At 46.4% G+C, this 17041-nt stretch overlaps 1 protein-coding gene across 2 annotated transcripts in view; it reads left to right on the top strand.

Annotated features, from left to right (window-relative positions):
- Positions 1-17041, top strand: part of MAPT (microtubule associated protein tau) — a 1161691-nt gene that overhangs the window by 741780 nt on the left and 402870 nt on the right. The gene's annotated exons all lie outside the window — the stretch shown is intronic.

The raw sequence follows: 17041 nt of genomic DNA, 5'->3' as shown, positions 1-17041 counted from the left end.
CGGCGGCCATCTAGGGAAACCTACCAAATCCACACATTTCTGAAAACTAGACACCCGGGGAGTCCATGGAGGTATGGCTTGCATGGATCCCCCATCGTTTTCTGACCCAGAATCCCATGCAAACCACCCAGCGCTCCCCTTTTCTTTTGGTTTAGAGATATATCTAAAGTTGGTACATTTTCCCTAGAGGCAGACTACACCTTAGCACTGAAAGACAGATGAGACAAATATGACAGCCTATCCATCTGTTCCTCAAGTATACACACATACTCGTTGGATTTGGCACAAGGGTGAGTGAAAGGTTCAAAATCTATATTTTATTAACAAGAGATTTCACAAAAAGGAAATGCACTGTTAATAATTAAAAGGTTAAAAGCCTGAACCAATGACTCACAGTTCGCCAGCTGTAAAGCCACGGCAAGGTACCAACCTCTTTACAGGTCATTCACACACCTTTCATACTTGACCCTCACTTTCACACCACCAGCTGCGGCCCCTGCACATTACAACACTCACATCAATAGACAATGTGGAGACAATGAACACCCTGGCAGAGCGAGACAGAAAAGACAAATATTACTTCAAACGGAACAATTCCTTAAGTACACACACATACTGGTTGGATTTGGCACAAGAGTGAGTGAAGGTGGAAGTCTTTGAATTATCCCCTTCGTATATGAAAGCAGCTGAGTCCGAAAAAGCAAGTCAAAGCCAAAGTAAGGGTTCAGCGAAAGGGCTGGGAAAGGTGAAGTATCCCCGCAAAAAGAGGGGCAAAGGGGGGGAGTCGTCTTCAGTGGAGAAGTCTTCAATTAAAGCTTCAGTAGCCTCAGTAGCTTTAGCTGCTGGTTCTGGTTCTGGAGGGCCTTCTCAAGTCCTCACTCGACTACCTTCCGATCAGAACCTAGAAAAAACGTCTTCGTACCTCTCGGTAGAGGTGAAGGCTAAGAGGGGAAGAAAGTGCAGTAAGGCGGCAAAACTTCCCCCAGCTCCTACCTCAAAGATCACTCCCTCGCTGGGTTCTTTCTTTAAAGTGGTCCCGCAGGTGTTAGAAATAGGTCAAGACAGCTTGTGGAAGGAAAGCAATCCTACTGAGCTATCTACTGAAAATAGTGGGATGGCATCACTGGAGCAAGACCTCCCTAGCGGATCAGCGGGACTAACTTTGGTTGCTGACTCTGATGCTCAACTGCACCTCAGTGTTAGGGCAGGGGAGGGTCCATCAGTTCCAGACCTATCCAGTAGTCGGGTGGAAGCTTCAGTATCAGTCTATGAAGTGGATGCACCGGGGACTATATCAGTTGAAGTTGCAGCTTTGTCTTTCTCACCCTCCCCAGATGACAATGGGGGCAAAGACCTTTCAATAACAACAAATCTGGGGAATAGTAAGAATAGTGTGAAAACGGATACGCTATTACCTCCTGGGCCTCTTTTGGCCCCTAGCTCCACTGATGGTGGGTTTTTTTGCCCTGAAGAAAGTGGAGCTTTGGACCCTAGTTCTACCCCCATTTCTGTTGCTTCTTTGCAGCTAATGTTTGCGGCACTATCAGCTGAGATCAAGCGAGGCTTCAAGGAATCTGCCTCCAATCAGAGAGACATAAGAAGCTTTTGCGAGTTCCTGGATGAAAAGATCGTTGGCCTCTCTGCAAGAACTCAAGCCTTAGAAGAGACTGTGGGGCAAATCTCGATGCGTGCTGATAACGTTCAGGACGACATACTGAAGCTAAAGAAAGAAGATGCGGCCTCATCGGAGAGAATGGAGGTTGTGGAGAACAATGCCAGGCGATGCAATATCCGCATCCTAAATGTCCCGGAAGGGAGCGAAGGAATAGACATTAAGGGCTTTATTATCTCACTGCTGAAAGAGTCTCTCAACCTGCAACACTCCACGAGGATCTCGCAATGGATATACAGCGCTTCCACAGGGATCCATTCAGGCGTAACCCGCAAAGAACTAAGCCGAATTTTCATACGTACACTCTTAAAGAACAAATTTTGAATCTTGCCTTAAAACAAAAATCCTTAGTAGGCAAGGGATTCAACTTTCAGATACGCTCCGACCTGTCCAGAAACACAAACAGTGGGAGTTGGGCAGGAGAATGGATGCTTTTCGAAGGTTGGGTGCCACGGTGCAGATGGGATTTCCTGCATACCTCAAAATAATGCATGATAACAAAATGCACAACATACGATCGGTTCAGGCTGCTGATGAGCTGTTATTGTCTCTGGGTAGTAGGAAGGGGCCAGCAGATTAGGATAGGTAAGCGGCTTATTTTTCATGGCTAACAGGCTAATCCAGTTTTATAAGTTTTATAAGTCCCCCCTCTTGCATCTCCTATTACAACTGGCTTAGATCTAGGAGGTTGCTGGGGAGCAATATAGAATAATCTGGGTAACCTCTAAGCTAGGGTATGGTATTATATCAAAACTTCAAGGATGAAATAACAAATCACGTGCACAAAAAAAAAAAGGGCGAATAAGAACATAAGTAAATAACTATTAGTGGCACTTATGGGGGAGGTTCGGGTAGAGTAGGGGCACTTACTTCCGGTACTTCCGATAGTGAGTACAAGGGTTTCTCATGGGAGGGGGGGGAGGTTGGGGGGGCCACCGGGGGGTGATGGGATGGGATAAAAAGAATAAAAATACTTTTTCTCAATTGAGCTCCAATCAAAGTTTATTAGGGAATCTACTTCTTTTCGGCAGATAGTCAGGGCATCGTTTTATTTGGCAGCATTTTCTGTTACCATCTACTCTCAGGGCTATGAGTAAGCTCAGGATCTTCTCCTGGAATGTAAATGGTGTTCGCACCAAACCTCGAGCAAATAAAATTCTGCAGTACTTACGGGACGTAGATGCGGGGATCATTATACTCCGGGAGACACATTTAATTGAGGGTGAGATGCTTGAGCTAGTCAAGAAGAATAGGTGGTTAGATAGCTCAGTCTCTACCTCCCAATCGCTAAATATAAGGGGCGTGTCTATCTTGTTTAAAAAACCCATGAACATGAAAATCACACAGCAAAAGGTGGACACTGGCGGGAGATGGGCCATTGTAGCGGTCGAGATGGGAGGCATAGCCTTAACATTGGTCGGCTATTATGGGCCGAATCGTGATGACCCTTCGGCGCTTGAATCTTTATTTTTACATCTCCTACAATTTCCAGAGCCAGTTATAATTACTGGCGACTTTAACATCGTGTTAAATCCTTTATTGGATAAGTCCCCAACAAGTAGACAGCAGGTTCTTTCAAAATCTAGAAATTGCCTACTTGGGTGTATGAACCAATATGGCTATGTTGATATTTGGAGGGTAAGAGCAGGGCAGAGGCAGGGATTTTCGTTCAGAAATCTCAAATATCGACATCGGTCGAGGATAGATTTTATCTTAGTCAGTCGTGCCCTGGTTGACTCTGTTAAGAATGTAGGCTACGCTCCTTCACATCTCTCTGACCATTCTGCCATGATGTTGGAACTTGAGTGGGGGGATAAGCTTCCCATTAGGATCTGGTCTTTTGATAGATCTCTCCTTACCTCCTTGGAGGACATAGAGTTCATTCAATCTGAAGCACGGGAATTCTTCGTAACTAATACTGGTTCAGCACCACTTGGTGTTGTTTGGGACGCCTTTAAAGGCACATTAAGAGGACTGATAAAAAATAGGACTGTTTACAGAAGAAGGCAGTATATGGAAGAGGTGTCTTCTATCGAAGCGAGTATGACAGCAGCACAGACAGACATTGATAATTGCAGGGTTGATGGTAATCATGATTTATCCATGAAACACGAAAACCTGGTAGACTTGAAAAATAAATTGTCTTCTGTTCTAGATAAGCGCATTTTACAGAGATGGGAGGCCAGCAAACTATCTCATTTTCAATACGGGGAGGGGGCTGGCAGGTTGCTGGCATGGAAAGCAAAATCCGATCGGGCACGAAATCCTATTGACTCGGTTACAACAGATAGAGGCACCCTTACAAAAGATGCAGACATTAGGGAAACCTTTAAGGATTTCTTCCAGGCAATATACCAGGAGGACGTTAGTGTGACATCTGAAAGTATTACGAGTTGGCTGGAGAATATCTCTCTACCATCTCTGTCGGCTGAACAGAGTAACTTCCTAGACAAGGAAATAACCAAGACAGAGGTACAGGAGGCTATACGGGGAGCTAAGGGAGGTAAGGCTGCAGGAACTGACGGCTTGCCGTCTGAAATTTACAAAAACTTGCTATTAGAGGTGTCTCCCGTCCTGGCGACTCTGTTCAATCGCCACCAAGGCCTTCGACAGGGTGAATTGGTTATACCTGTCGGAGGTCTTGTCGAAATTCAACGTGGGGGATAAGATCCGCAGAGCAATAAATCTGCTCTATAGGAGTCCGTCTGCCTCAATACTGATTAATGGGGGTCTATCCGAGCCATTTCGGGTAACGAGGGGTACGAGACAGGGTTGCCCCCTGTCTCCCCTGTTATTTGACTTATATATTGAGCCATTTGCGCAGAAATTAAGAGAAGACACGCTAATTAAACCTTTTGTTTATTGCAAATGGGTCAAAAAAGTAGCCCTTTACGCAGATATTATGATCTTTTCATCAGACATCAATACAGCGTTCCCAGCGGCTATAGACTTAGCCCTGGAATTTGGAAGGGTTTCAGGATACGAGGTGAATGCCTCCAAAACTGAGTCGATGTCATGGAATGTTGACTTAAATAAACATCAAGTGCCAACCTGCGGTACCTGGGGATAAATATAGATAAAGATATAAAATTGATCGCCTCTTCAAACTTTGCTAAAGTAGCAGCGCAGTGCCGAAAACTGATGAGAGCTTGGGCATACCTCCCTCTTACCATCTTGGGGAAGGTAAACCTTGTTAAAATGTCTATACTGCCAAAGGTTTCCTTTTTATTTAATTCAATTCCGTTGTTTTTTGACCCGAATATAATTTCAAAGCTGCAGAGCGAGATTTCCTCATTTATTTGGAATAACAAGAATCCAAGAATTGCTTGGAAAAAGATAAGGCGTCGTAGGGAGAAGGGCGGGTTGGCGGGCTCAGATCTCCAGGCTTACGCGTGGGCATTTCAGTTATCACATGCACTAATTCTTTTGAAAACACCTACTGAGACAGGCGTGGGCCTTATGTTTTCCACCTTGCTGAGCTGCGAGGGAGTTGGGCAGGGTAGTTTTTGGTTTAAATTCGGAGAGACCCTAAATTTAAAAAAAAATAAAGCTGAAGGTACTACAGGGGATGGCTAATACGTGGTATAGAGTGAGGCTCTTGATTAAACTAGGCTTTCACTCAAGTAGAGCTCCAATATGGGATTTACCTGCACCCCCAGCCTGGGCGGGAGGTGCATTAGCATTACCACTCAAAGAGGCTGGGATTGCATCTTGGGGCGACTTGTTTATTGATGGATCTTTATTTCCATGGAATTACTTGGTCAACAAGTTGGGCCGAGACTCTCAAGATTCAAATATTTACAAACCTCAAGTTGGGCTCAGGCATTTCATATACAGTCTACGCGGAACAGCAGCTTACCTATAGGGGGAGGAAGTGAATTAGAGGCGTGTCTGGTGGAAAAACCCCCTGTAAAGAAGGAGATCTCGCTTTGGTACAACATGATTTTAGAGGAAGCTGATGGCAAATTTTGTCTTCCAACGCTATTGTGGGCTGAGTTGATGCCAGGAAAGGGCGTGGAAGAACTCTGGACAACTTCATGTAGGGTGTTGTGGGACTTGGTTAAACCCGCCTGGCTCCGAAGGAACCATTTATTCACAATGCATAGGGCCTACTATTCCCCGCAGAGGCTGTCTAAATTTTCCCTGACAGGTCCGGTCTCTTGTCCAAGATGTGGTTTGGAGGTGGCGTCCGATATACATATGTTCTTCGAATGCCCGCAAATTACCTCCTTCTGGGACTCCATAAGTAACAAACTGTCCTCGATATTGGATTTTCACATCTCCATAGATTTGGGCCTTGTCATCTTTGGTCTGAGCGGGAAATCCCGTAGCGCAGCCTCGAACCTGGTGTTCTATTCCATTCTGGCGGCTCGCAGGGAAATTTGCAGACATTGGAAGGACGCCTTGCCGCATACTTTTTATGAATGGCGTTCTTCTATCCTCCAAATCTCAAAACTCGATCTGGCAAGGGGAGGGAATCAGGAAAAGAGAGCCTTTTGGTATCAGCTGGAGTGGTCACGTTGAACCTGGGTTTTTTTTTTCCCCTGGTCCAATGATTAACGCAGACATGGTTCACCTTCTGGTTCTGCTGCAGCAGGTAGCAGTGCTTTTGGGGCCCTGGTAGCTCGGGCACTATTGATCAACAAAATAGCCCACATGTCAGAGTTTTATGGCTTGCCAGCAGTTACTGTTGGGATTTGGTCGCCATCCTCCCTATGCTATCCCTGCCAGCTGACGCTGAGACAGTACAGAGGCACTGCCTGATTTTCTGCTCTGTGGCAGTTTTTGTTTTGATAGATTGGAGCCATGCACGCGAATGAGGATATAAAAAAAAAAGAGTGAGTGAAGGTTCAGAGCGCAAAATTCGATAAACAAGAGATTTCTCAAAAAGGAAATGCACTGTTAATAATTAAAAACTTGAACCAATGACTCACAACTCCTGAGCTGTAAAGCCACGGCAAGGCACCAACCTCTTTACATGCCATGCACACACATTTCATATGAGACACACAAGACCAATCACACCGCCAGCCGCTGGCCCAGCACATTACAACATTTACATCAACAGACAGCGCCATTTAAGGGCCCATCACTTACATATGCCCACATGACTGACACAGCAATCACACCGGCTGGTAGTTGACATAGTGTGTGCAGTGGCATTTGACTAGCGGAGTGTGTAATGACCAGCAGCAAGTCACTACTCACACACTGCCAGCCAAGCACCAGCCAAGCACTAGCCCACCCACACTACAAGCCCACGCACACCTCCAGCCAAGTGCCAGTCCACACACACTGTCAGCCAAGCGACAGCCCACGCACACCACCAGCCTAGCGCCAGCTCACGCACACCGCCAGCCAAGCGCCAGCCCACACACATCACCAGTCAAATGCCAGTCCACGCACACTGTCAGCCAAGTGCCAGTTCACGCATACCGCCAGCCAAGCGCCAGTCCACACACACCGTCATCAATTTTAATTGGAACTAGGTACAAAACTATAACTACAAACACAACAGCAGTAACTAAAAGCATCATTCTAATGCCAACCGTGAAACTGAACAACAACTATATAAAACCACACAGATCAGCAAGTACACTACTAGACTCACGGTTGCTCCCAAAAACTCCTCTTTTGTGTGTATTACAATCTGAAACATGTGGGCACACCGCCCAGGATGGGAAAGAGAGTGCATATGACTCTCCTTCCGCATATTTCTTCGCAAACAGACTCTACATCTCTTACAGGGATTGTTTTTTTGGGTGTGGAAAAAATTCAATCAGGAAAGTGGTGATCTTTCAATCTATCCACATCCTCTACCACTCCAACTCTAGGAACACTTGCCTGTTCCACTACAACAAGACAGCTTTCCACAGACTCCTCAAACTGAACCAAAGTCATCTTTGACCAGGAGAACACTCTTTGCACACAACAACAGCATTAAAAGTTGCTAAATTGAAGAGATAGTTGGCCAGTTTCTTATACCAAATGTAAGCCTTACGAACAGCAGTGTAAGGTTCCAACCTCTGATCTACTCCATCGACACTACCCATGTGCTTATTGTAGTATACAATGCACACAGGTTTGTGCACTTCAGCAATCTGATCCCACACATCACAGGTGAAGCAATCAATCAGAGTACTTGTAAAGCGCGCTACTTACCCGTGAGGGTCTCAAGGCGCTATGGGGAGGGGGGTGCTGCTACTGCTCGAAGAGCAAGGTTTTGAGGAGTCTTCTGAAGGTGAGTAGGTCTTGGGTCTGCCGTATGTGGGTAGGGAGGGTGTTCCAGGTCTTGGCGGCGAGGTAGGTGAAGGATCTGCCGCCGGAGGTCGTTCATTGGATGCGGGGGACAGCGGCAAGAGCGAGGCTGGCGGAGCGGAGCTGGCGGGTGGGGGTATAGAAGCTGAGTCTGCTGTTCTGGTAGGCTGGTCCGGCGTTGTGGAGTGCTTTGTGTGCGTGGGTGAGGAGCTTGAAGGTGATCCTCTTGTCGACGGGGAGCCAGTGTAGGTCTCTCAGGTGGGGGGTTGTGTGGCTGCGGCGGGGGACGTTGATGATCATTCGGGCAGAGGCGTTTTGGATGCATTGTAGTCATAGTAGGTGTTTGGCTGGGATTCCTGCGTAGAGTGCGTTGCCGTAGTCCAGTCTTGTGCTGACGAGGGCCTGTGTCACCGTTCTTCTTGTTTTAGTCGGGATCCACTTGTAGATCCTGCGGAGCACTTTCATCATGGATGGTAGTCAGCATGTACTCATCCCTCCTGTCCACAAATTTCACTGCTAGCAGTTCCTCACCACGCAAGGCACGGCACTGTCCCCTCTGAAGCTTTTTGCAAACAAGATCTTTTCTGTAATCTTCACGGTTAGAGCAGATTGTGCCACAAGCAAGAGTGTCCAACTTGAACAATTCCTTAAACAATTGCGCAGTAGTGAAGAAGTTATCAAGGTACAAATGGTGACCTTTGTTAAACAATTCCTCTAGGAAGTTCCCACACAATTTTCTCTGAAACTCCTAAAGTGGACAGACTACCAGTGTGGTCAATAGTGGAATCCCTACCAACGTACACCCGGAAATTATAGACATATCGTGTCCTACTCTCAGACAACATATACATTTTAATTCCATAACATGCCCTCTTGCTAGGGATGTACTGCCTGAACAGGACCAAAGACTCATGAACAGCTATTTCTTTCCCTGGAGTATAGTCTCTGAAAATTGATCTACAAAGTGATCAAAAACAGGCCAAATCTTAAAAAAAGTCAGGGTGATCTCGGGGCAACACCAAAGCATTATCAACAAAATGCAGAATCCAAAGCAAAAGTAAATACCGATCACGACTCATAATTGCAGGAAATATGGCCGTTGCCATCAAGGGACTGGTAGACCAATATGAAGCCAAGGACGATTTCCTTATCATCCCATCAAAAAAGTAAAACCCCAAAACTTCTTTATCTCATCTGGATTTGTGGGAGTCCACCAGGTAGCTCTAGAGCAGGGCCTAAGTCTGGCACTGTTGTCCCACAAAAACTGTTCAGCATACAAATTAGTCTGTTCAATAATCTTAGCCAAAAATACATCATCCATAAACAACTGAAAAAACTGAATAGGCAAAACAATTTCACAATCCACTTTACAACCTGCACCACCACCGAAGGCAGGCCATGCCGGCTGCACCATGTATGGATCAACCAAGAGTCCAGCATTTACGGTAGGAAGCCTTGCAGCCCCAGGCTGCAATCCTGATGCCTCCTGCTGCACCATCGACACATCAGTGTCCTCTTCTAAAACAGGCACTTCATCCGCACCGAGAGTATCTTCATCCGCACTGAGAGTAGCTTCATCATCAGATGATTCCTTTTGGACAGAAAATTCTATGCCAGAATCTTGCACTCCCTCCTCTCCCTCAAAAAGCATACCAACCACCTGCTGAGCAGTAATTCTCCGGCTAACCATAATACTTACTAATAAAGGTAACTTGTCAAACAAGTTAACAACAACAAACACTTTGTAAAATAAGCAATAAACAAAATGTTGCTTTATCACAAAACCCTATATACTCCAAAACTATACCACTCACTTGCAAGAAGCAGCTAGACTCACCACTACCTTCTCTGTACAGAAACTGTAAGGACCAACAATATCCCACTAAAAAAGAAAAAGAAAATTACACATAAGACAATGCTAAACACATCACAAAGAATTTCATGCCCAAAACACTAAATAAATATGCTGCCATTATGACACCACTTACAAAAAATACATGCATGCATTACAATAATACTCATTTGGAGAAAACACAACAAAAATGTTTTTCAAATAAATGCAACTACGCAAAACTACAGAACAACCACTGCCGAAACCGCAAACAAGAATCAAAAGCTTTGCACTCGAATAAAAAGGAGAAATAAAACATTACAATCACATATGCAAATAATTCACCAGTCCACACACACTCCACCAGCCAAGCTAAAGGGTAGGTGGGCCTAAAAGCATAAGGCTGATCTGCCCCCAACAGTCAAAATATTCACCCCCGTAAAAGGGGAGCAAACTTTGCCCAGGAGGCCACTCCCCAACACTAACGTTTAAAAAACCCTGTGTCTAGTGGCTACTGCCCCCCCTTGGGGACAGATGGGCCTAAAAACATATGGCTGATCTTCCCCAAAGAGGGAGGAGATGGCCACAATAATCCCTCACAAAGGGGAGCGACCCTTGCCCAAGGGGCTGCTCCATAAGAACATTTAAAAAAAAAAAAAACTGGTGTCTAGTGGCTTCTGCCCTCCTTGGGAACTGAATGGGTCTGATTACATATGGTTGTTCTGCCCCAAAAGGAGGCAGAAACAGGCACAATAATCACCCTGGTGGACTAGGGGGTCTCACAAAACTTAAAAAAATCAGTCAATCTGCCCCCCCAGGGGGGCAGAAACAGCAAAAATAATGCTCCCCAAAGGGGAGCTACCCTTGCCCAGGGACCACTTCTCGCAAGCATATCCCTGGTGGTCTAGTGGGAACAATATTTTTTAAAATATGGTCAGCGGGGACAGAAACAGGCAAAAACATTGCCCCCCCAAAGGGGGGCAACTCTTGCCTTCGGGGCCGTTCTCCGCAAACAGTCGATCACTTTAAAAATAAAAAATAAAAATCCCTGTTGTCTAGTGGGCATTCATGTTGCACGATCTCGTGATCTTGCAGCAGGAATGCTCGAAAGAGGAAAGGAAAACCTTTTCATTTCCCCAATGCCTCTTTTCTTTAAATTTCCCCCTCCCCGAGGAGAAACCCATCTTCTCCACCTTGGACGCTTTCGAAGCAAATGGCTTGCAGCGCGTCCGGTTTCATGTAATGACATTGCTGCACTTGGCGCGCTGACTTCATCAGATGACGTGGAAGGAGAGCGGTGGGGGCAGCATTAAGGTCAGCCTACCAGGGGAAGCGCCAGCATTTCTCCTGTGTGTCGGCTCCCGGCCATCCGACGCACGGAAAGGGTTAAACTAATTTTTTTTTACGTTCACAAAGAGTCATTTGCCAATGGGTTATCACTACATTCTTATAGGTGGTAAAGTTTTATTGTTTAGAGCCCAGAATTTGATCACAAAAGATTAAGACAAACCATTCTGATTCGGTATCTGGAAGGGACAATTGAAATGCAGATAGGTAAAATTTCTCATACTAGCTGAACAAAAAAATCCACAAGCTTCCAACTGCAGGGGCAGCCAGGCTATCAGCTGAATATGCACCGGGAGTCCACTGCATAGCGTGCATAGGCAAAGAACTCAGCACCAGGCCGGGATGTGAAGACCCCGATTTTTAAATGTCAATGCCATGCTTGTAACTTCATCTAGAGAAAAACCGAAAATGTCCACACACTCGTATTTTTATAATACAACTAGTCCAAAAAAACAAATATAAAAATTCATTAATTCTGGTCAGGTACTTTTATTTATACCTATCACTTATATTTTTGACACTTTTTTTCAGAACTTATTTGTTTTGGCAAAAAGAGATATACATTTATGACATTACATTACAAACAAAGCAAATTTGACCAAAAAATGCACATAAATCAAGAATACATCCAACTAACAAAAAAACATTAAACATTAGAATTTCATTCATTTCATCACTGTTTGTAAATCAATTTCTTATTTCAAACAACAAAACAACGTCAAATAACAAGAGCAACACAGCATGTATCTATTTTTCTGTATCACTTAATGATATAGTTAACTCTTGTAGGTGTGCCGACGCGCTTCAGGTTCGAGTACCCAGTTCTCAATCCCTCATCAGGGCGTTGTTATTTTTCTGTATATTTTAATCAGACGGGAGGTATTTCCATATGTGTCACTGAAGACGTGGTATTAAGTTTTATTTCTCCATGTGCACCGGCCGCCGCCTCTTGGAGGGGGGGGGGGGTGGGGGGGGGGGGGTCGTGGTCACTGTGTAAGTGATCCTTTTACATGTGTCCTGGATTGGAAAAAGGGTGGGGGGGGTTGTTTTTTCTTTTTCGCAACACCAGCTTGTTCAAAACAGGACCTGTGCTGTAGTTGAGCTCCTGCTCGTCTTAACTTCATCAAAGCAAATAATTCGATTTCAGGAGAATTTTAAAGGGGAACGGTCAATCAATCAAACAGGGAATTGTGAAGCGCGCTACTCGCCCGTGAAGGCCTCAAGGCGCTGGGGGCGGGGGTGTGTGAAGCTCTGAGTCAGCCAAAGAGCCAGGTCTTGAGGCTCTTCCTGAAGGTGTGCAGAGTGGGGGAGCGTCTGATGTTGATTGGGAGCTCGTTCCAGGTCTTTGCCACAATGTAGTAGAAGGCTCTTCCACCTGCTCTGGCGTTGCGTATCCGTGGGGTTTCGGCGAGGTTGAGGTCGGTAGAGTGGAGGTTTGTCTTGGGTACGTGGAAGGAGACTCTTTTGTTGAGGTATTGGGGGCCGTGTTGCATAGACATTTTTAGGCGTGGGTGAGTAGCTTAAAGGTTACTCTCTTCTCGACGGGGAACCAGGGGAGATTTAGTAGGTGTTGGGTGATGTGTTCATGTCATGGGATGCAGAGGACGAGTCTGGCTGCAGTGTTCTGTCACGCTCCTAACATCATCAAAGTACTCTCTAAACGACTCTAAGTCCCCCACGTGGCGTTATATAAGCGCACTGCGCACTGTATTCTTCTGCTCTCCTGCATCCTCCCAGTTGATAGACTCAGTTATTCCGAAAAATAAACTCAATCTAAGATATAATTGAAGCCTGACTGACTTCACAGAGGTTAAGCAAATCATTTTGGGGATGCACTTTTGAGAGGCCTTCTTTTTTTCACTCTTCCCTTTTTCTTTTATCCTTCACTGTGAGCACCTGGTAACCGATATAGCTTCGGACTGAATGCAAAGAGGCCGATTTTTTTAAAGGAAAATGCTCCTCTTTTCAAATAACCTCGCAGCAGCAATACAAAGTGTCACAATGAGTCATATTCTGGCCACCTCATGCCAGCTTGGCTTTATTTTCAAGCATGTATACATTGCACTGTATTGTGAGTATCAGTGCGAAGAAACTGGTTCCTAATTTAATACTGCTCTTTTTTAAATCACATCGTAGGAACAAAAAAATAAAGCACTTTATGATGTATTACATTTGATTCGCTCTGTGCCTGCTAGGTGCTATTACCAGATATGTATGCGTTGTAGCACATTTTACTATGTGTACGAACAGTATTATTGGTGTGTACCAAGGTTTTATTTGTGTTCTATTGTATTGCAATGGTTTTAAGTAACAATGGAAAAATAAATACACTGAATCAGAAACTGAACCGGTCACAAAACATTAATACAAACCATTCTGATTCGGTGTCTGGAAGGGATGCCCCATACAAATACGGAATCAGTATGTGGTCGCAAACCATAATTGCAATTCGATACCTGTTACTGAATCGCATATCTGAAAGAAACATGTTAGTGTTAGATTCTTTACCTTAGAATATCCCCAAGCGTCAGACTGGATCCGGAAAGTTTTTGTCAGCAGTACCCCTGCGCGTCGCTAGGCGTCGTCTGCAGCTCTGCGTCCGTCGCCATGATCCCCGAGATGACGCCGTCATCGGAGTACTTAGATGCTGCCCTTGCAGCTGACGTCAGTTTCAGTTTACCGTGCTCCCCTTGGCCTTACCAGCGCCCCACGGGTGTTCACGAAAGTGATGGCGGTGGTCGCAGCTCATCTGCGCAGATTAGGGCTTTCAGTCTTCCCCTATCTTGACGATTGGTTGTTGAAGACGGGCTCGCCCCAGACAGTCCTCTCCCACCTGCAGACTGCGGCCGACCTCCTGCACTCGCTGGGGTTCTCCATCAACGTGCCGAAGTCACACCTGTGTCCCGAGTCTCGGTCAGGTTGACGCTGCGACTCCTGGGGCTGATGGCCTCAAGCATCCTTCTGGTGCATCACGCTCGGTGGCAGATGCGGGCTCCGCCGTGGGACCTGAAGTTTCAGTGGGCACAGCATCAGGGCAACCTGTCTGACCACGTCCTGATCTCGGAGCGCACTGTGAGTCAGTTGCAGTGGTGGCTCACGAACCGTGATTGAGTCAGCGGCGGATCTTTCTCCCTACCCCAACCGGAGCACGTAGTGGTGATAGATGCGTCCCTCCTGGGATGGGGGGCCACATGGGAGAGAGGGAGATCAGAGGCCTCTGGTCTCCGATGGAGTCCCGGCTCCATATCAACCTTCTGGAGCCGTGGGCGATCAGACTTGCACTTAAGGCATTCCTTCCCTCTGTCAGGAGAAGTGTAGTGCAGGTGTACACGGACAACAACACCGCCATGTGGTACTGCAACAAACAGGGCGGGGTGGGGTCCTGGACCCTCTGTCAGGAGGCTCTGCACCTCTGGACATGGGTGGAACACCAGGGCGGTCTGTTGTACGCCTATACCACTTCTGCCCAGAGTGCTGAAGAAGATCAGCCGAGACGGGCCCAAGTCATCCTTGAGGCTCCGGACTGGGCATGAAAATACTGGTATCCCGAGCTACTCAGCATGTCAGTCGATCTGCCTCTTCAGGAGAACCTTCTGTCGCAGCAGCAGGGGACGGTCCTCCACCCAAACCTGTCCAGTCTCCACCTCCATGCGTGGAGATTGAGCGGCAACAGATGAGGCCATTTGACTTGCCTCCTGAAGTCTGTGATGTGATTCTGGCAGCCAGGCGTCCCTCCACAAAGACGGTATATGCCTGCCGGTGGAACAAATTTATGGCATGGTGCACTGCAAAGGCTGTGGATCCACTCTCTGCCCCCCCTTTCAGAGATTTTCCTCTTCCTTCTTTCTCTTGCCCAGCAGGGCTCTGCTCTGTGCACTATCAAGGGCTACCCCTTGGCCATTTCAGCCTTCTTAAGGCTTCCTGATCAGCCTTCTCTTTTCATCTCCCCTGTTGTAAATAGATTCTTGAAAGGCATCACACACATGTTCCCTCCTGTTCCCTTTGTGATGCCTCAGTGGGACTTGAACCTTGTACTGACTTATCTGATGTGCGCTCCCTTTGAGCTATTTCATAACTGTCCTCTTCGTCTTCTGACTCTTCAGACTGCATTCCTGGTTGCCATCACCTCTGCCAGGAGAGTGAGTGAGATCCAGGCTGTATCTTCAAAACCTCCTTTCCTCCGGACAAGGTTGTTCTGAGGACTCGTCCTTCTTTCCTGCCCAAAGTAGTCTCAGCCGTTCACATCGGGCAGTCCATCACCTTGGCCACCTTCGTTCCGCCTCTGCATCCTTCGAAGGAGGAGGAGAGGCTCCACCGTCTGGACCCAAAACGTGCGCTCTCCTTCTATCTAGATCGCGCATGCCAGTTCCGGGTGGATGATCAGCTCTTTGTTGGTTACGTGGGCCCTAAGAAGGGACGGGCGGTGCACAAGCGGACCATCTCTCGGTGGGTCATCTTGTGCATCAAGGTTTGCTACTCGTTGGTGAAAAAGGAGCCTCCTGTTGGGCTGCGCGCCCATTCCACTCGGACCAATGTGGCTACTACTGCTGCCCTGGGTCGGGGAGTCCCCTTGCAGGACATCTGTCAGGCAGCTACGTCGGCCTCGCTGCACACGTTTACTAGGCACTACTGCCTGGACAGCCAAGTCCGGAGAGATGACTTTTTCGGCCGTTCTGTTCTCCAGGACTTTCTGGTGTGATCTTGGTTCGCAGACCCACCACCAGGGTTGGTATTGCTGGGGTATCTATTCTAAGGTAAGGAATCTAACACTAATGTGTTTCTTTCCGATGCAGTTACTTACTTTCGGTAACAATATATCTGTAAGAAACATTAGTTAGTGTTAGTCTCCTTACCGCCCCACCCATCCGCCCCGTTCTGCGAACCGACATCTAGGGTTAAGTACATCCCTTTCAGGGCCCTAGTTTCATGGCACCAGTGTCGGTTTCTATCATGGCTCTGCGTTACTGGCACGGAAAGCTATGTACAGAACTGACGTCAGCGCGCGAGGGCGGCGTCTAAGTACTCCGACGACTTCATCCTAGCAATCAGGACGCCGACGACGGACACGGAGCCGCAGACGACGCCTAGCGACGTGCAGGGGTACTGCTGACGGAAACTTTCCGGATCCAGTCTGAGGCCTGGGGATATTCTAAGGTAAGGAATCTAACTCTAACTAATGTTTCTTACAGATATATTGTTACCGAAGGTAAGTAACTTGTGCTTTGGGTTTCCTACATACCTACATGCTTTTTAGCAGCAACAGACGAGCCGATTATGCAAATCAACCCATTTGCAAACACAAAAAAGTTGAGTACATCTGGCCCTATGTCCCTTAAAGTATTTGATTTCTAGAAGTACAAGATTCTGCTGAAGTTACATATAAAATTTGATATGGTGTAGATATCGTATATATTTCATTACAAACCGCAATGTTCCGAATATTATCTTATTAGTGTACACGAGAAGGAAAGGGATGTGTGGTGTTTACTAGTATTATTATGTAACATGCTAACATGCTCTAACATTAGAAATGTTATGTACAGTGGGCGCTAAATAGTTTAGTATGTCAAGGGGGATTTATTCAATAGCAGCTGGGCTGAAGACAAGTTGAAGCAGTGGTTTACTTCTAGGACTGGAATAAAGATTTGATTTACATTGATTGCATGCTTCCTTGTTCACAGTAGCTACATCTCTCCTGAGACGGGAGCTCTTTAGGAGGATGTTATAGGAGGGATCTAATGAAAGTTTTGAAATGTATCTGTCAGGTTCTGGAATGCAGCTATGTCATTGCAGTGTTCTCATCTAAACCTGATGGCTTCTAAAGGCAGTTGCTTTTGGCTTCTTGGCAGGTCCCCGCTTTGATTTTGTGGTGTCTTGAAAGAATAAACCTCTTCATAGCAAGTCTGTGTGGGAAACTTTTTTAACTACAATAC

Source organism: Lissotriton vulgaris, chromosome 5 (genome assembly GCF_964263255.1).
Source record: "Lissotriton vulgaris chromosome 5, aLisVul1.2, whole genome shotgun sequence".
NCBI lineage: Eukaryota > Metazoa > Chordata > Amphibia > Caudata > Salamandridae > Lissotriton > Lissotriton vulgaris.
This window is presented reverse-complemented; position numbering and strand designations above follow the sequence as displayed.